This window comes from Protopterus annectens, chromosome 5.part0, assembly GCF_019279795.1.
Source record: "Protopterus annectens isolate FY-2018-M chromosome 5.part0, PAN1.0, whole genome shotgun sequence".
NCBI classification, from domain to species: domain Eukaryota; kingdom Metazoa; phylum Chordata; order Ceratodontiformes; family Protopteridae; genus Protopterus; species Protopterus annectens.
In genome coordinates this window covers 888,961,554-888,983,376 of record NC_056735.1, presented here as the reverse complement: position 1 = coordinate 888,983,376, position 21,823 = coordinate 888,961,554, and positions in this window count along the sequence as shown.

Genomic DNA, 21,823 nt, shown 5'->3' with positions numbered 1-21,823 from the left:
AAAAACGCATAATAATGTGTTTTTTTTAAATATATTTTCTAAAATAGAATCACAATCATAACATGTTTATTAAAATTACAGGTGGTGACAAAACAGCAGTTGTCTGGATAAATAGTGATAGTAATCCTAACATCATATTAGTATAGGACTTACAACATTGCTGCCCTTAATTTCAAAATAAGGGCTAGGGAGACCATATCATTCAAACCTGGCCACTTATTGGCTTCTAACACCAATTGCCAGTACACCTCCCTGTATTCTAACCTGGTCTCCCAAGAACCACCCCTTCTATCCAGAACAACCTCATTCACTACAAAAAAGTAAAAGAAGCAGCCTCACAACTCTGTGTTTATATAATGCATTTTGATATTACCTCTCCTGATGTCATGAAAGGTGTTCATAAATCCTTCTTTTTAAACACCTTTCAGTTTTACCTATATAAAAAGCTTTGCATTCCCTACACATTGCAATATAAACATGCCCTTTACTGTCACAATTGTAATAAGACTTAGAAATTATGTGTTTATTCTTACTACTAACAACAACCTCAGAAACATTGGCTATAAATGGACACTGCTGACATGCTCCATACTTGAAAGTCCCCACTTTGTTATCAACCAAACCCCCATATTTATTTTCCATAAGGTCCTTAACAAATCTACCTTTTCTAAAAATAAACTTCAAAGGAACATCAAACCTTAGACTTAAGTCAGATAACTTGGAAAACCTGTCCCATTCCCTTTGGACAGTATCTCTAACAATATTGGAATCCCTATTAAAATCTAAAATAAAAGCATTTCCATAAGCATCATTCTCATCATTATTCAATCCCCCTTCTAATATGTCTGAATCAGTAGAACATAGAATTGGTGAAAATCTACCTTTCCTATGCTGAAACACTTCTTCCTGAATTTCCTGTATTAAAATCTCTGGATGCCCTCTTTCTAAAACCATTTGTTTTAACAAATCACATTCATTGTAGAAATCTTTATCCTCAGAAGTCATTCTACTACCATGTACATACTGACCTTTCACTATACCTTTTTTCTGGAAAAATGGGTGGGCACTCTTGAAATGTAAGAATGAATTACAATATGTCTTCCTCCTATGGACCTTTGACTCAAAACCATTTTCACCCTTCCGAATATTAACATCAAGGTAATCAATACTATCATAACCTATCTTATAGGTAAACCTCAAAAATTCAGTACTATTGGAAATGTATTCAAAGAATTCCAAAAAAGCTTCCTCACTATCTATCCAAAATAGACAGATATCATCCAAAAAACATTCCATTCCTTTGTTTACTGGTTTTGGTTCGAGCACTTTATCCTCTTGAACTTGTTTGTGGTCACAGCATAAATGGGTTACAACAATGCTGAACTTGTTTGTGGTCACAGCATAAATGGGTTACAACAATGCAAACATGTTGTATAGCCAATTTGACCAAATCATTGTGTTGAGAAGAGACATGTGCAAAGTGGAGAGCTCAGTATGGGACATTTTTTTGAGGGACAAGTAACCAGTTTTTTATTTTATTTCAAAAAGAGGAATGTTGGGAATGGACAGATGAATGTCAGGATCAATTAAGTAGGCTAAGTGAGGAAACAGGTGCAGACAAACAGGACAAACAAGACAGACACAGTGATGGTGAGGGGCACAAAAAATTGGGGACACCTAGGTTGGGGATAAGGAGGGGACAACAGAGGCACATGCCCAACAGGCATGGGGACAGTGAGAATCTAGTCCTCACCCTCAGAACTGTCATCACTGTTCTGTTACTCAGCTTTCTGTTGGATTGAGTGACATTTGTTTTTTCTCAGAATTCATACAAGCAACTTCTCCAGACTGCTGAAATATCCACCAGTGCTACTTTCTAAGAAGTGTTTGTCAGACATGCTTATTAATTATATAGACACATTAAAGAGTGAGTGGTGCTATGCCCATGATGAATTTCGCAGATAAGGCAGGTGCACCAGGCCAGAAAATGCATGTAAAATAAAAAATAGAGGCCAGCACCTTGAGAGTGAATCTTGGTTTAATTTAAACAGTAAGAAATCAGACTGGTTTCGGCAGTCTTTGCCTTCATCAGTGATTATCACTGCACAGGAAGGTGGATCAAGTAGCAATGTGTCCTCTTTGTCTGCAGGTGTTGTGTATCTGTAGGTGTTGTTTATGAGTGCTGGCCACTGTGCAACACTGTTTAGCTTGTTTGCGTGAAGGAAAGTAAAACAAGTAACAATGCATATTTTTTGCAAGTGACACTGTATCTTTTTTGGCTGCAGCTGTAAGGCATGTTTGTACACAGGTGTGCAATCTGCAAATGAGATAGGCAAAGGTGAAAATACATTTCCTTTGTAAAAAATTCTAGTATTATTTATGCCTAAAAAATGGGACTTGAACCATGGTCTAACTATTTTATGTCCTGTGGGCCTCCCCGTCTTTACAAGGTGTGCTAAACACAGTTGATTCACATCTGTAATTTATGCTGTCTATATAATCCAAGCTGACATTAAATTTTAAATACTGATGCTTTTCACAGTGTGAGTGCTAAGCTGCATGCTGCACAAATTTCAATATTTAAAAAAGCATATTAACACGTCAGATAATTTTACACAGCTCTGGATTTGAACTATCATACTAATGAAACTACAAAACACAGTGGGAGCGTGTTATCTCTCCTTTGCATAGACACAGCTTTGCAGCAGAAAAGCAATTCATGTGTACACAAGCAATTCCCATTTCCTCTACAGTACTAACATGGTATACACTCATACATTTTCAGTTGATTGTACATTTGTAGCCCACACATTTAGTGCAATGAATGATCACACAACCATGTATGTATATCTTTGCAAAAATGAAACTCTGCCTTCTCTTTGTATTGTGTTCATTCTTCTTTTATATCTCCTGTAATCTCAGACATGCATTATATAATGCATTTTGTACCATTCTTTTTTAACTCCATGATAAAAAAAACATTACAGTGAAAAACATTTATCAGCAAAGATAGAGTTTTTCTACTACTGAACATAAATGATAAATGTTTGCTGTTTAGTTCCATTTAAAAGTTTGCTAAAGTTACTTCAGCACTTTGTAAGTGTATCCTGAGTGACACACCCACTGCAGGTAAGATAGTCTGAATTGCTGTTGTGTTTTCCTTCTCTCTCACACTAATCATTCACAGTTGCAATCCATTAGGCACTAACAGTGTTGTAGAGCCTACACTATGTTTGCATCTGGTACATGAAGTCAAAAGTGTGGTATTCAGCAATTGTAATGAGTTCACATCTCATTGGCATACACTATGTTTGCATCTGGTACATGAAGTCAAAAGTGTGGTATTCAGTAATTGTAATGAGTTCACATCTCATTGGCATCTTCACCATGCTCAGAGGCCTGAATCTACACTATAAAAAGGTAACCTTATTAGTGTTCTGGAAGGTGAGGAGACTTGTATATTTGGAGAAAATAAAAGATTGCTATTCATTTTGATTTATCAACAGAGAAGGCTTCTAATTTTGCTATGGTATGCTTCTATTTTCCATTGCCATCATTATTCCAGGGCCACTGACAGGGGAGTGGCGGACAGTGAGAGGTGACTGGCAATCATAAACTGAGTTTCTGGTTGTAAATGTGTACACATTCTGATAACTGTATTGAAAGTGTATCTACCAATTTATGTTGTATTCATTGGTTTGTACAAACCTTTGTTTGTTGTTTTGGGGGTGGGGGGGCACCTACCATTTGTATGTTGCCAGAACAAAAGTGTGTTTCAAGTACTTTTCTCTGGAAAATGTGTAGGCATCCTGATATTTCAGTGGGAAACATAATACATTACTAAAGTGGTATTCCTTGGTTTAGACAAATATTGGTTTATGTGTGAGGGTGAAGTGGGACAACCATATAACCACATAACCTTCAGTTTTAATAACCGAAATGTGTGTTTCCAGTGCTTAATGTTGACAAATGTTTATGTAAGCAAGTTGATACCTAGTTGGTTGAGTTTGTCAATGATGCATGAGTGAGAGATAGTGTCAAAAACCTTGGCTAATTCTAGGTAGTCTGTTTACACAGATTTCCACTCATCCAAGGCCTTGGAGACTGTCTTGAAGAAGTCCAAGAGGTGTGGTTTAACAGGCATTATCTCCTTTTGACAAATCCAAACTGAGTAGGGTCAAGTGTTTGGAGTTTACTTATATCTTTGTTGATAAGGTTCATGATGATTCACTCCATGGCCTTGCAGATAAGGCTAGTCTGGCTAATAGGTTTATAGTTCTCTGGGTCATTGGAAGCACCACCTTTGTACAAGGGAATAATAGTGACCATTTTCCATTCAGCTGGGATGAAGCAGGTGCTTAGAATATGACTGAAAAGAGTACCCAATGGTGTTGCTAATTCTTGTTGGAGACCATGTATGATGCAGCCTGGGATGTTATCAGGTCACATAGATGCTGTGTTTTTTGCCTTAGAGGGGTTGTATACAACCTGGTGTTTAGAGATACAAGGTAGGGGACAAGCAGTAGGGATGTCATCGGGTACATGTGGCAGGGATAGGGGAGTGAAGTTTTCAAAGAACCTGTCAGCCAGCAGGTTAGCTATGTCCACAGGCTCTGTATATGTGGTATTGTTAACTACCAGTTTGGCACAAATGTGAGCCTTTCCTTTTAGATTACAGATGTAACTAAAGAATATAATGTCTTATGGTTGTCCTTAACTCAGAAAGCTAATTTGAATTCATAGTATGCTTTAGAGGACTTCAAAGGAAGTCGTATTTGCTTGTTTAAGCTGAGGAGGGAGTGTTTCTAGTTTAGGGCTTGCTCCTTCTTACTCATAGACAACAATTTTTCCTCATTTTGTGAAGCCTGTTAATGACAGTTGTCCACCAGGCAGGTTTGCTCTTCCTTGAGGAACTTGTTTTGGTCCTATCAGGTACAGCAAAGTCAATGCAGTTATACTGATGCATTTATATACATTTCTTGTATAAATTGTCTTGTATAGTACATTTATATTTGACTAATACTTCCTTAGGGGATGTTTTTTTACTGTACCTTCATTACACATGGGTTGTGGGTGACCATGTCAGCCAAGTTTCAGTTTCTTACCGGACATATAGACAATTGTGTATTTACTGTTCCCCTGTGTTTTTCCTATTGTGATGTTTAATTTGCATCCTTCCTTTGCTTCATTTCTTCCAAGACCATACTCCCTACAGTGTGGAGTCATCTGCACATGCTAAGCAAAAAATGTTTTTTTGCTTATTGATGACCATTCGCCAGATATATGCATTTATCTGTATGTGTGTTATATGTAATGAGTAAGAAAAATATAAAATGGAGCAGATTAAAATGATGGCCAACAGTTATAAAAGTAAAATGCCTTTAATAGAATCAAAACATAAGCAGTTTTACCGTTACACAGACTGCATCTTCAGACAATACTGTTAGTCAAAAACCTTCATCCCTTAAATTCTAGCATTACTTGAGAAATAAACAGGTAATCCTATTTTGGACATAAGTGTGTCTAAGCCTCTAATAGGAGATGTTAGCACTAAAGTACATAGGAAAACGTGTCACAGAAATAACCTACTACATAGAAGTAGTATGCATCCCCCACATGTATTTGATAATATAATAAGGGGACACATTATGAGAATTCCTAGGCTATGTAAAAAGGATGAAGTTTTTGTGACAGAAATAGAAGAATTGGAGCATAGATTTTTAATCAGGGGATGTGGTACACACAAAGTTAGGTGCATTATTCAAGAGGTCAAAGAAAAAAGGAGAAGACACATCCATATTTTGCTGATGTAACTGAGGGGAATGGAAGCTCAAATGCGGGGTAACAACAAGCATAACATAGTAAGATTACCTGTTTATTTCTCAAGTAATGCTAGAATAGCCGCTAATATATACAAGAAGTTTTGACCTATTCTAGCAGCTGATGAACAGATACTAGGAATTGTTGGCAATATCCTGAGTTTTACATATAAAAATATGAAATCCCTGAAAAGAAGGTTATGTTATTCAGTGGGCAGGAATACTCAGCAAAATACCTAGCTTGGAATGGGTACTAGACCCTGCAATAGGTGCAACTTTTGTGAATATATAAATCCAATAGGACAGTTCTATCATCCAGAATTTGATAGGACATCCACATTTAATGTTGCAGCTACTTGTGACACTACACATGTGGTCTATTTAGCCCACTGCATAAGCTGTGGCTCATTCTGTGTGGGCAAGACTGATCGGAGACTACGTGATAGGATATGGGAACATATATATAATATCAACACTAGAACCACCACTAATGCCTTAGTTAAACATGTTATTCATAAGGGGAACACATATAAATTTTACTTCCTAGTTATGGAAAGAAGCAGACTGGATGGGATACATAGAGATGTTAAAAATAGGACAGCAATAAATTAAACCCGCTGGATCATTAAGCTAAGAGCTGACAGTGGCAGTGGTCTGAATGACAAAGTCCCCATCAAACCTATATTGAAAGCTAGACCTCTGCATAGATAAAATGATTTAAATAGGATGTCAAAAAATGTGTGTATACTGGTGGGATTGCAGGGCTATGCATTTTTTTATATAATTTTTTATTTCCTACATGTTGTTTATATGTAATTTACATATTGTATAGATACATATAATAAATAGGTAATGTGGTCATAACCACATATTTTATCATATAGTTTTGTATGTAACTAGTCTTAGTACATTTATTTAATACTAGCTGTTTTTGCAGTAGCAATCATGGTGTTCCTTTAAATGTGCAACAAGCAATTAGGAAGGTAGTGCATTTGAATTTTAAGCACTGTATTTAAGGGATGAAGGTTTTTGACTAACAGTATCATCTGAAGAAGCAGTCTGTGTAACTGTGAAAGTGCTTACATTTGGATTCCATTAAATACGTTTTACTTTTATAACTGTTGGCCATCATTTTATTCTGCTCCATTTTATGCTTTTCCTGTTGGTTGTTCTGTGGAGCAGGCTATTTATCTGGTGAATCTTTGTGCTGCTGTGCTGTATATGTAATGAGTGCTTGTATTGCTGTACCATCACTGATACTGAGATCAGTGTTAGTTTGTTGTCATATAAATTGTTTTAATATTTAATGTAGTATTAATTTAATTCCCATGTTTGTTGCTTATTATCACAGGTGATCCTGACAGTGGAAGTGTAGGACTCTTACCACCTGATATCTGAGTATTGGTAGCCTCTGATGATGATGGCATTCAAACAGAGGCACAGTCCAGGATGCAGAGGTTAAATCTGACACTGAGGTCGACATTCAGCCATCCCCTGGATTTCCATCAGACACAGTCAGTATGCCTATGCATGCCTATTCTGAGCCATCAGATGTTGGACAGGTGGAAGGTGAGACACTTGATCAGCGTAGTGTGGTTTCTATGACTTGAGTGCCTGTTGATTCTAGCCATAACCAAAGTGCAGGTAAGGCACCATACAGGTGTGTTGGTAGAGGTGCTTGGAGGAGACCTAATGCTCACCATCCACCTGATTCTAGTGTGTCATTATGTGCCACTTGATGTATGTTAAGGGCCATCATGGAGGCACAGGCATGGTCCACTAGGGCCTCCAGGTCATGCTTAGGACTGTATATGTGGCACAGGCTGAGGTGCATGACTACCTCCTCTGTGTGGCCAATTTATTGAATTGGATGAATGACATGATGGAACAGGCAGTGTCTGTCATGGAACATCTGCTGTGAGGGGGACAGCATCCATGTGGATGCAGGTCAGCATCATAATTTGCTGTTAGCCAATGTGGCCATGCCTGATCACACTCTTGTAATGGCAATACTTCTACTGCTCTATCAGTGGTTGAGGAGTCCACATCCAGACATGGTAGGCCACAGGGTCATGGTCCTGGGTGTACTCATGAGGAGAGCTCATCCAGCGACATCAGTCACATTCTGGTAGCAAAAGCACATCTGACCATGGGCATGGACATGCCAGTGCAACTCCTGACACAATCAGTTCTCACAGTTGGGAGTGACAATGCTGAACTGTTAACTCTACCACGCATGTCTCACACCTGTCCACTATGCCAGGATGTAAAGCTAGCAAAGAGCTTGGTTGTGTTATTTAAGATGTACACACACACACACACACACACACACACACACACACACACACACACACACACACACACACACACATTCCACCTTCACTGCTTATACAGACACAGACACATAAAAGGCACATTGGTCATTCATGAGGTTTGCAGCTCATTCTGTCTCATTGGCGATTTGATAATTATCTAAATTTCTGCCTGCCTGTCTTTTTACTCAAATGCACTCACTACTTTTTTGTGTCAGCCTTGGCCTCCTGTTTCCAAAAACAACACCCTGTTCAAATAACGATAACTGTGCCATATCCTTGTTTCTGTCTTTTGGATTCAGGGATACGCAAGTCTTTTTTTCTGCTGCGTAGGGTGCACAGCTGACTGAGTGCTTAATATATATGTGTTTGTGATGCTCCTTTAAAAATTTAACTACTTTCTTACAGGTTTTTGTACTATGTGTGTATCTTTGATACATGATGCCTATTAGTTGATAAAAATCAGGCATCTATTGCCATAAGTCAGTCCTTTCACATATTGATGTTATTGCTATAAACCTCACACACCTTCTACTTAGATACATTAGCAAGTAACAGTATGCAAGGATCTGCCATTTATTTGTCTTTTTACCCATTTATTTTCCTGTTCCAGGTTCAAAACTTAGCTTGATAGTGCTGCAGTTACAATTGTTTTAATTTGGGGTTTGATGCCAGCAGTACACATCCATTATATAGGTGAGTAAAGGTTGTGAGTGTTGCCTTGCATTGGTTTCACTGTATGTTATGTGCATAGGATCAAAATTGTACCCCTCAGGTGTTCAGCCTGTGTGCTTTTGCATCTTGGCAAGGGCATATTGTGCACACCTATGTCCATCGACACCCACATCAGCTGGTGGTTTCTCCACTGAGTCTTCACCTACGTGTGACTGTGTTGACCTTGCCAGTGGTGGTGGGATGTGTGCCCCTTCCCCTTGCTGTTCCTGTTGAAGCTGTTTTCTCAGAATAATACTGTGAAGGACAGCACAGACAGTGAACATTTCAGCACAAGTACTGGGTTTATATTGCAGGGCCCTTCTGATGTATCTAGAGACTGATACCATGATTTCAGAAGCCCAAACACATGTTCTGTGATATTTCTTGTTTGAGCATGTGCCTCATTATAACATTCTTCAGTAAGTGTGTGTGCATTTCTGATGGGCTTCATCAGTCATGCTTCAAGTGCATAGCCTGGATCACCCAATAAATGACCTTGTGGGATATCCCCCAGAAAACCTCTGGTAGAGCTGAGAGTTGTAAAAAGTAAAATTGGCACCATGGCATTCGATAAAACAAAGAAACTTTATTGACTTACTGCTGCTAGTTTAAAAACTTTCACCAGGTAGGCTTCTTCAGGCAAATGGTGAGTCAAGGAGAACAAAGCATTTAAATACACATCTCAATTAATTCATTAAAATCATGTGATCAGCAGATTTAAAGTAACATACACTTAGACAGTGTAGAGGCATTGGAAAATAGCATATACATTAAGTGCTTTAATGAATTGGTACAAGGTAGTTTACATTTAGAAGCCATTTATAATGTCAAAAAGTGAAAATACAAACACCCTTAAATATTGCTTAAAATAAATATTATCTGGTTTTATCATGTTTTGCCTTTAGAAGTGGTTTAATGGTAAAAATGTCATTTAAATCAGGGGGTAGTTGTGCCTCAAAGCATATGACCCATTTATTTTCTAATACTTCTGTGTAGTTTTTAATGCCCCCTCTTCTAACATTTTCTGGAACAATTTGTAATATGAAAAAAATTGAATTCATGTGAAACATTAGTCTCTTTAACATGCTTATTAAGTGTGTTTGTATTTACTTGCTTCTGTATATCAGAGAGATGCTCACAGATCCTATCCTTAAGTCTTCTATTAGTTTCACCTATATTATTACATGCATTATTATATGCATTACAGACTGCCATATATATGATATTCTTAGTGTTACATGTTCCATGGGTCCTCAGTTGAAATTATTTTTGTTTAACTGGATGAATAAAGCATGTTTGAGTATTAAAGTATTTGCAAAATTGGAAATTGTTACATTTATGAGTTCCTTTTTTGGTTGTAATTAATTTATTAATATGTTTTTCTTGCTCTTTATAGCACAAGTTATTTTTAAGATTGTTACATCACTTATATCCAAAGCTAAGATGTTCAGGTGTTACGTCTTTAAAAGCTATAATGCATTGTAACATAAACCAATGTTTCTTAATGATCTCTTGTATTTTATTTATGTTGGGATCATATGTAAAAATACATCTAAATTGTGCAAAATCCTTTATGGTATTAAATGTATCTGTTTGACTAGACATTTTCTGAGCAGGTAGGCCTTAATGAATATTGTCTTTTAGTTTGTGTGTCTCTCTTTAACCTATGTATAACCTGTTCATAATATCCTCTGTTTAAAATATCTTTAGTCATGTTTTCAAATCCATATCCATATTCTCTTGGTTTGTCTTTAACTTAGCTACCCTTGAGAATTGGTTTCTGACTATAATGTTAAAATGTGTGAAGGGTGCATGCTTTATTTATGTAGATATGTGTTTTTCTTGACAGGTTTTTAAAAAGTATGGTTTCTATTTTTCCAGTAGTCCCTAGCTGAGAGTTGTGCCAGGTATGGGATTTGTGGTAACTGCTTTGGTTGCCAGTACACATATTCAGGGTGATTACCTTGGCATTATCCATGACCTGGCAGTTAATGGAGTGGAAGCCCTTTCTGTTTATGTGCACTCTTCCCTTTTCCTTGGATGGTGCTTTGATCAAAATGTGTGTGTAGTCTATGGCACCCAGGACTTCAGGGAAGTGTGCAATGGGGTAGAACTCCTTCATAGTTGTAGCTTTGTCCTCAGGGGTAAGAGGAAAATGCATGTAGTCACTCATATGCTGTAACATAGTATTCACTAATTGATGTAGAAACCTGGATGCTGATGCCTGTAACACATCCATCATGCCCCTTGTTGGTCTCTGGAAAGTTCCTGTAGCTAATATTATAAGTGATCCACAGGTATTGGTTCCCCCTCAATTTACCCTTGTTCTTAACTGAGGACAATAGAGGTTGCAAAGTTCCTGCAGTGTGTCTCTACCCACTCTGCAGACCATAAAAAGTTAAATGGGGTCTAAACACCCTTCTCCTTCTTGGCCGAAGTATAGCAGCAGCAGCAGCAGCATAGACTTGGACCTGTTGACCATACACATGCAGAAGAACAGCAGCAGCCCCTAACACTCTTTCTGTGTACAGTAGTTTCCATGGCTGTATTCCAGTAGGTTTTTGAATTTGAAACCAAAGCCTGCACTATAAGTGTACACAATTGCTTTATAGCTTGTTTAAGATCTCCTCCATCTTGGATTGGTTGATTAACATGCAGTTCAGCTGCCTATGCTGTAGTTAACATGCCACAGTGTTTTGCAGGTTTGCGCTGCTCAACTTGACATGTGCAGCCTCTTACTGAATGCAAATCTACATGTTACTGTGCATATGTCACAGTATGACACGCACGGTTTTAGCATATCGTGTAGGGATTACTGAATCCAGCCCATGATGTAGTGTTTTTCTGACCAAAAAAATGACTGCATTAAGACAAAGTAAGTGGGAATCATCGCTGCAGTCATACCTCCTATACCACAAATTATAGAGATTTTGATGGATTTTTAATGACCATAGTACAATGATACTGAAGAGGACTGCTTATAGCTTGGTACTTGTCATAGGACATCATCAAAAGAGTAAGAGACTCTGCTGTCCCCTGGGCAAAATGTAAAAAAAAAAAAAATGGGTTGTGCTTATTCCAGACTCACTTGGCACCTGTCTGCAAACAATATGTATGACACTATTGCTGACACAGTAACAGAAGGAATGCAAATGTCCATCAAAGCTATCTTACAAATAAGATCATAGAGTGGGGCATGCAGTTTTGTGTTTAACCTAACTATGATGACAAGCAATTGATTTCCAAGAACTGTAACAATATAAACTAGAATGAGACATGTAGATAAAATGATCTGAGCTGTTCATCTATACGATCCTAGAAAATAAACACAAACATTAATTCTTGATAGTAGAATGTTGTTTTATTGTTTTTATTATTGTTTGAGTTGCTTGTTTTTCTCTTAAAAATCATGTAAGGAATCAGCAAACATATGAGATCATTGCTGTATTGACATTATTATGACTTCATTGTGGCATCAGTTCAAAGTATTTTCATGACCATGATTTTATTAATCCATTCCCATTAAACAACACTCATTTCTTTTTAAGATTACTTCCATTGTTAATCAAGCAATTGATACCAAAAGCCAAGCAAAAAAAAAAAAAAGAGCAGAACGTGACTGAGTTTACAATGAATGAGTCCACAAAAATCTTTAGTTACAAGAAACCCTGCTATTAAATAATTTGTAGTATACATGTCATGCAATGGACTATGTAGCAAAAAGTAAACAGATAATTGTACTGAGACTAGAATTGTGGTTCTTAAGTAGTACAAACGAACCTACAGAAAACAACATCTATGCTGAAGAACAACACAGACATAGGGATTCAATAAAGACTACATGGTCATTTTTCACCATGTGCTCATCGCTGCATGATGCGCACATGGCCACACAAAGTTTTAAATTCAGCAAGCACTGTGTAGCGGTGAGCACCCTCACACAAACAAGGTAAACACCATGACATGCTAATTACAACATAAGCAACTGAACTGCAAGCTAATTAACCAAATCCAACACAATTTAGCTAATCAATAAGTTATAAAGCATTTGTGTAGACTCTGTGCTGGTTTGTCCTGCATATTTCAAAACTTTTGGAATATAGCCACAGAAAGGAGTATACACGGACTGAGCCATGTCAACTGCTGCATTTACAAGGTAAGTCTTGCACCTGGAATGTATTATGTATTAATAGGAATGAATGGTATATCCTATCACACTAATAGAGCAACATATACTTGTTTGTACATACAGTAACAGTAATTCACCATTGCTTCCCCCCAGAAAAACAGGAAAATGACAAAATTTGCTAACAAACCCTCTTTGAAATGCTAAAAGTGTATCAAGGAACTGTACCTGAAGCATTTGTACATATTTATCACACAAAATGCCATTTTCAAGTATTGGCAGTCATGTATGCCTCTGAAATGGCTTGGCAAATATGCCTCTGCCATCAGTACACTTCTAACTAATGCATACAGATAAAAGTGCAAAAGAGTATGCTTCAGATGTTTCTTAAATGCATTTCAGCATATGCAATATGTAGCTGACCAAATGGAAGAATGCCTTCTGAAGTGCAGTAGTTCTCTGTACAGACATATCCTGAAAAAATGCCATTATGTGCAGTCTTTCCAAGAATAAACAAGTGTCCCCACCATCAGTTTGCCTAGCTACATGGTTGCCTTTATGGCATAGATTCAGGGCTATTAGCACAGTTAAGATGCAAATGAGGTGTGAACTCATTAGAATTGCTGAATCCCAAAAAGTTGGATCCCGATAGGAGATGTAAACAGTGCTGGCAATCCCTCAGTGTTTGTTTTTAATGGATTGCAAGTAAGACTGATTAGTGGTTGGAAGAAGAAAAACACAGCAGCACTGCAGGCTGCCTTACTTCCACTGGGTGTGTCAAGTTAGATCTACACACAAGCTTCGAAATGTAAGTAAGCAGCACATAAGTCACAGGTTGTGCTCCTTAACATCCAACCTGCCCTTCATTTGTTGACAACTGCATATGATATTATTCCACTTAATATCCTCACACATCTTAAGGCCAATGATATAGAATGGCTTACACACTGAATATCTTAGAGTACTACTCAGATAAATGAAGATTGGCCAACAAACACAGAACTGTAAGTCAGAGCTGTATATTTGCAAGCAATAATTCTGACAGGTTGTGTGATCACTAGGTGCACTATATCCAAAAATAATCTTCTTCTTCTTTCGGCTTTCTCCCGGTTAAGGGTCGCCACAGTGGATCACCTGTCCACTCATGATTGGCAGTGGAGTTTTATGGTGTCGAGTTGCCAGCCCAGCGCCCAACCTTCCACAGAAGGCACACACATGCACACACTCACACCTAGGGCCAATTTAGAGTGTCCAATCCACCTGCAGCATGTCTTTGGGATGTGGAAGGAAACTGGAGCACCTGGAGGAAACCCACGTGACCACAGGGAGGACATGCAGACTCCGCACAGAAGGCACCCCAGCCGAGAATCGAACCGGAGAACCTCTTGCTGTGAGTCGGCAACGCTAACCGCTGCACCACCATAGCCGTCCACTATATCCAAAAATAATAAATGGATAAATAACACTTGTGTGGTTTGATATCACTGTAGATGCTGTTGCAGTTGTTTGTGTTCATATTGATTCAAGTTCTTTGCCTTAAAGCTGTTTGTGTGGTAAAGAGGGATAAGGCACCCATCCTGTGTTCTGAAGGTGCATTGGACTGAAAGTTCTAATCCAGACCTATGTAGAAATATCTCATGTGTACTAACATTTTCTACTGTGTATGTCATAGATTACTTTTCCTCTTTTCAACTACCTCTCCCTTTTTTATTTATTTTGTTTGCTTTATTTATTTTTTGGGGGGGGGGCACTATTTGCGTGATGCTCAGCTTAGCGCAAACTAGACAACTGGCCAGATAAGACGCAGACAGAAACCGGATGCATTCAATTAATAGTATTAGGCATCATGCAAACCTGCTAAGTGACATTGCGTGACAGTTAACAGCAATACCTTAAGAATGATTAGTAAAATAGGGAATGTCATGTAACTATGCCAGTGGCAGCAGGTGTAAGTGTAGGACTGCCATACGCATGGTCCTAGGTTTGAATACAGCATATTCCATACACTTTTACTGCTGTTCCACTTCCCATTAATGTAAATTTCACTTATAACACTTGTAGTTGATATTAATTGTATGTATGAGGGTTAAAGCACTAGTATTGTGTCAGTTATGTATTCATTTATTTATTATCTATCACATTAATACTCAAATGTATGACTGTGGGTATACTGTGTACTATATTCCTGTAAGTATATTTCTGCTATCTGGACTGCCATTGCCTTCACGTTTACCTGACATACATACACAACTGCCTGTACATTCAATAACCTTGTATTTGCTTTGCTTGCTACTGTTGTGCTCCACTTACCATTGCACAAATGTGGTGCTCAGCAGTATGGACTGCCAAGTACAGTGTTTGCATGATGGTAAGTAGAGCACAACTTTTTCAAGCAGTGTGTGCACACTCTAAGTAAACAATATGCCTGGAATTGACAGGAAGGCATCATTCTCCATTGCTCTAGATCCATGGCAGACACAGCAGGCATTTTTGGGGAAGGTGTTATATTTAGGCCACAGAGATGGGGTGCCCAGGAGGCCAAGATTTTTATTGGACTCCTAGAGAAGAACTACAGTGCCAGGCTGTTGCATGGGGACTTTTCTGACTCTCAGTATAAGTCATAAGCTTGGGATAGTTTAGCCTGGGCTATAACCAGTGCCACCAGTATCCCCCACATTGGTGAACAATGTAGACATCACTACAATGACCTCAGGAGGAGGAAGAGGGATACCCGCGACCATTTGATTGGGTAATTTAGGACTGCAGACATCCTACACCTGTGTAAGTATCAACTGCAGAGAGTACTTGTAAGACCTAAAAGATGAATATAGACAAAACTGGTATTCATAATGGTATTCTGTTCTGTTTTTTCCACAGCTGCCAGTGACTGGGAGGCCAATATACAAACCCATGGGGCTAGATTGGCGAGGATGAGGGAAGCATGTGGTATGTATGCAGCAGAATAGTAGTGTTATTCTAGCATTAAAATTTAAAGATAGCTGTTTTGGTATTTTATATTGTTTTATCAAACTGAGCATGCATATCTGAACTGTAAAAGCAGGTATGCATGCATTACTCTGTAGTATAAACCAAGAGTCTAATATTATAATATCAAATTGAGCATGTATATCTCAACTGTAAAAGCAAGTATGCATGCATTAGTTTGTATCACAAACCAAAAGTAAAATATTAGATGTTAGTTGGAGGGTGTGGGTTCAAAGACCACACTTCCTAACTATACAATACTGTTACATTTATTTATGTGTAATTTAAAGCATTAAAGTAAAAGCTCTACACCAGTGGCACACATGCCCTGCTGTAAAGTGTAATCTGGATAATTGGAACATGCATATGTGCAATATATGCACATGTCAAAGAGTACTTGCTGCAATCTGTAGTATAGTGTGCATCTGTTAGGAGCTGGTGGCCTTAAAAGTGAAAGTTATCTGTTAGGAGTTGGTAGTCTTACAAGTAAAAGTTAAGATAATAGAGTCAATTAATTGTATCAATGCATTGTATGTCACATATGAAGGTACTAATCTTATCTCTTTTTTTCTCTCACCCCAACCCTTATCTTCTCTTTTTTATTTTATTTTATTACTTTTTTATGTGTCGTCAAATTGTGTCCATGTCATCCATATGTACCACATCACTAAATGCTCCACAGCACAGCAGGGTAGGTCTGCCCTTTTGGATCCACATTCTTCCACTCCACCAGCTCCAGCACCATTGTTCAGCATCACTGGGAGCAAACCTGGCAGCATCTCCTCTGCTGCCCTCTCAGATAGTCCTTCCCCGGAGGCTGGTCCAGTGGTACCCTCCGGGAGGAGTGATGGAAATGGTGATTTTGTCACCCATGCTGAATTGCCTGGGATCGTACATCAGATTTTGCACCTCGCTGTTAGTGCATGCCTACACCGGCTAGAGAGGCTGCTCTCCATCAATTTATGGAATATCAGGAGGAGGAGATGCAACAGAGTAAGGGACAGTGATGACAGTCCAGTGAGTGAGAACTTGATTCTCACTGTCACCCAGCTTGATGACCATGGGTTTGCAATCTCCCACCCTCACTCCATCCATAGTGTCCCCATACATTTATATCCATCACCATCCCTGTCTCTTGCCTTGTCTTGTCTGTCGGCAATTGCTTGTTCACCTACCCAACTTACCTCACCCACACATTCCTATGACCCTTCCCCAACATTCCTCTCTCTCTCTCAAATGTGTCTTCTTGACACACTTGATTCAGTCCAATTAGCTATACAACATGATTGTGTTGTGGTCACTCCTCTCTCTAGAGGTGACAGTCCAAATTCAGCTAATATTTTGCATGGTTTACTATTAAAAGTTGGAAACTTACTTCATTTCCATTCATATGGTTGAGGGCATAGGTGCAAAATATTTTTTTTGCCTCTGAAAAGGTCTTAGCTTGCATTTGTGTTTGTGAGCATTGATGTTTAAAACTGGATTGGAGATCGCACTACAATAGGGATTAGGACTTTTACCTTTTCCTTAGTGTAGTGTGATCTCAGAATTGGAATATATAATTAGCAGGGGGGGTGTTTGTAGGACATCACCAGACGTCAAGGTAAGTTGGGTAATGTCAATAAAGTTGAATTAGAATTATTGACATTACTGCTTTTCTAATTATGAGTGACCAGTGTTTTCAATTTCTGACCTTTTTTTTTCAAGTAAGTCATTACTCGGACAACTGTGTTTCAGAATTCTGATAGTAAACCATTCTACGCATATGATCAGTTTATACTGTTGAAGAAATGGATAGCTATGGTTCTTTCCTACCTCCCTCATGCACATTCCTGTATTGCTTTTCCTTTGTTCTTCCCCTTTCTTGCTTCCCATTTCACCACAGTCCTATCTTCCCCATTTCTTTTCCTTAATGCATTATCGCATGATGGTGAGCAGCAATACAGCATTGGATAACTCAACATAGGTGTTATGTCAACACTATAATGGCAAACATAGTTAAACGTATTACATACAGCTGTATTTGAAACCAGCACCATCTGGCCTCCCCAAATAATATATCACTGCATTAACTCCATTAACACATGCTGCCACAGAGTCAGTTAAGTAGCGGGTGTATTGCAGAGACTCAGTCCTAACTGTCAGACTTTGTTTTTCCCCCTGCTTTCTCCCCATTTCAACACTTTCCTATCTACACCATTGTGACACCTTTAAGCTGGTCAAAAATATAATCATTCACAACACACATAATTAACAAAAAAAAACATCAATGGATCCCTTCACTTTTTGGGCTCTATATTTGTGTGGAGGTTCACATCGTACAGCATCAGTGAGAAGCTGCAAAACACCACTGTACTATGCCAATACAGCAACATATCTTATATAAATTCATGTAATTGCATTATCACTCTGTAATGAAAAGTATTAGATACACCTGTATTCAAACCCAGTACCATCTGGGCAAAAAAAGGAATGTATCAGTGCATTAACAAGTGCTGTCACAGACTCAGTTAAGCAGTGGGTGTATTTCATAGACACAATACTAACTGTCAGACTTTAGCAATGTGAGTCATGTTTGCACACTGCTTACCTACTCACAAACATGTGTGTCTCACATGCGTATGAACTTTGCTAACCATCTCGCAAACCCGCTGTTTGCCACAATATGGAAATATTTACATTATGCTGTATTACTGTTGTTTACTGTCCATTCCCTGTGTGTGACATAAAATTACATATGGAAACATTACAAACTGAGGGCTATATCTAACAGTATGCTACATGTTTACAATATATTCATGTGTTTGCACCTCCCCCAAGCACTGCAACCCTGGGGGCTAAGTACTTTTTCTACACATATATCAACCACACTACAAAATATAACATCAAATGTTGTGTGCTATGCAATGCACAGGTTCATAGGTTCATAGGTTCATACTAGGCTATCTGCCCTGGGGCAATTATAAGCCTAGCCCGATTCTGTATGGCTTACGCCACCCCTTGAATTGAGTATACTGTGCCCTTTTTAAGGTTTAGTTTACTGTGCCTCTGTCTAATAGTGACACGGGAGTAATCCCTGGGACAAACCTACGATCCCCCATCCACTTATCAAGATTCTTCTTGAAGAGATTCAGTGAGGTGCTCTGCCTCACATGAACTGGAATTCTATTCCAGAGCGAAGGGAGCCTCTGGGTTATGAACCTGTCCCTCCAGCAAGTTCTATTTATTTCTGTGTTGAGGTTCAAGTCCCTCGAGTCTAAGGGATTTAGATTTACTGAGGTGGAGCATGTCCATTAATTCTGGATTTGACATAGCTTTGTATGTCAGGCATAGATCGCCTCGAAGTAGGCGATATGCAACTGAGTAGAGCTGGAGTTTTTTTAACCGAGCAGCATATGGCATCTGTTTGAGACCCTTGATCCTCTTGGTGAGATACTTTTGGGGTCTTTCTAATTGCTGCAGGTGTCGGGTAAGGTACATCCCAAAAGGGGCATTGTATTCTATGATGGGCCTGATGAGGGATGAATAAAGGGGCACGATTACCTCTCTTGATCTAGATGTGAAACCCTTCGTGATGAGGTGGGCTATGTAGAAGGTCTTTCTAACCACTTTGGCAATGTGGTTTTCAAAGGAGAGATTGCTATCAACTTGGGTCCCCAGGTCTCTAATAACTTTCTCTGTACTTAATGGGTTTCCGCCTATGTGGTAATTTGTGGGCACATTGTTTTTGCCAAAGGGTATGACTATACATTTTTTGGCATTTAGCTTTAAACCATGGCACTGGCACCAGTTATCTGTCTCTGTGAGACCTTTTTGAAGGATGTTTGTGTCAGCTGGAGAGTTGATTATGGCACCCAGTTTGCAGTCGTCTGCGAACTTGGTGAGCCATAGTCCTCCCACGTTTGCCTGTACCTCAGAAAAGTATATACCGAACAAGAGTGGTCCCAGGACAGAACCCTGTGGGACGCCACTTGTGACCGGTTTCGAGTCTGACATGGCTCCAGCAACTCTCACTCTGTGGGTTCTGTCTTTGAGCCAGTTTGTGACCCATCTTGTGACATAGGGGTTTATATTTAAGCTGGATAGCTTATCTATGATGCCCGAGTGGGGTATTGTGTCAAATGCCTTTGCAAGGTCCGGATAGGCTGTGTGAACTACCTTCCCTTCATCTATGGCTTTGGTGACTGTTTCAAAGAAGTCAACCAGGTTCAAAAGGCAGGATCTGCCCTTGACAAAGCCGAACTGGGTAGGATCTAGTGTCTGTAGGTCCCCAATGTCTTTGTTTATGAGCTCCATGATGATCCTCTCCATAGTCTTGCAGACTAAGCTAGTCAGGCTTATGGGGCGATAGTTTCCAGGGTCCGTAGAGGCTCCACCTTTGTGGAGTGGGACCACAGTTGCTGTACGCCATTCTGTGGGCACATATCCTGTAGTGAGGCTGAGATTGTATAGCTGTTTTATTTGAGGGATTAGTTCCTCTTGTAGTTCATGTAGGACGCAACCTGGGACGCCATCTGGTCCCATGGAAGCAGTGTTTTTTGCTTTGGAGAGGGCAGCCTTCATCTGAGCATCTGAGATGTTTGGGAGGCAGCCCTCTGCTGGGATAGATACTTGCTCTTTTGGGGGGGGGGTGGAGAAGTTTGCACTGAACCTGTCTGCCAGGATATTGGCGATGTCTGTGGGTTCAGTGTATTTTTTGTCGTTTAGAATCAACTCAGAACAAGTCTGGAAGTTGCATCCCAGGTTTCTAACATAACTGAAAAAAGCCTTATGATTGTCTTTGGTGTCCTGTGCAATTTTTCTCTCGAAGTTGGCCTTGGAGGATTTTATGAGGGATCGTAATTTTTTGCTAGTACTGATCAGAGATGCCTTCCCTATTAGGGATTTTGCTCTATCATGTAGTAGCTTCCTCCTTCTGTTGTACAGTTTATTTATGGCAGGGGTCCACCAGACTGGACGCCTGCCTTTGGATGACTGGGTCTTGGTTTTGTTTGGGATAGCATGATCCATGCATTCCTGGAGATGTCCGTAGAATGCATTTATATAGGATTCTGCAGTTTGGGCTGTAGTTTCCACTGGCCCTGGGGCCTTGAAGGATTCCACTTCGGTTTGCAGAACTACAGCTATTGACCCATACTCCTAAAAAGCCTTATCTGCAAGGCTAGTGCAGGAATCAGCATGGACGACATCCACAGGGACATAGGTGACCATCAACACACTTGACATTACTCATGTTGGTTTTCACAGGGGTAGATCTTGCTTCTTGACCCTTGTGGACTTCTTGGATACTGATCCCAAAGACCTGGATGTGGGATAACAGGACATAACAGCTATGTTACGTTATCCAAGGTTTTTGATACTATCACCCATTCATTTCATAATGAAGATCTCCCATCTGGGAATTAGGCCATACAGTACTAAATGGATAGCCAACTGGTTCAATGAAAGAAAACACACTCTCAAAGTTGGGGACTGTACTTCTACCATTAGCTCACTCACCAGTGGAATACCACAAGGATCTGTGCTGGGCCCTCAACTGTTTGGAAAATACTTTCCTGAAGCACAGGCAATAGTAGACGGCCTGTGGTTTACCAATGCTGCAGATGTCTGGTTACTGGATGCACTCATATAGAGTTCTCCAATGATGGTAACGTATTACAGAAGGGGCTGACACAGACTAATGATTGGTGCAAAGCTCAGCCATAAAACATGCAATGACTTATTTCCCCCTTTGCAATGACTCATTTTCCCCTTTTCAATGATGTACAAATCCTAATTATGATATACATAGCACCCCTCTAAGCTCAAACACAGTGTTGTGAGACTTAGGAACACATGTTGATAGCAATCTACACCTTTATCGCTAT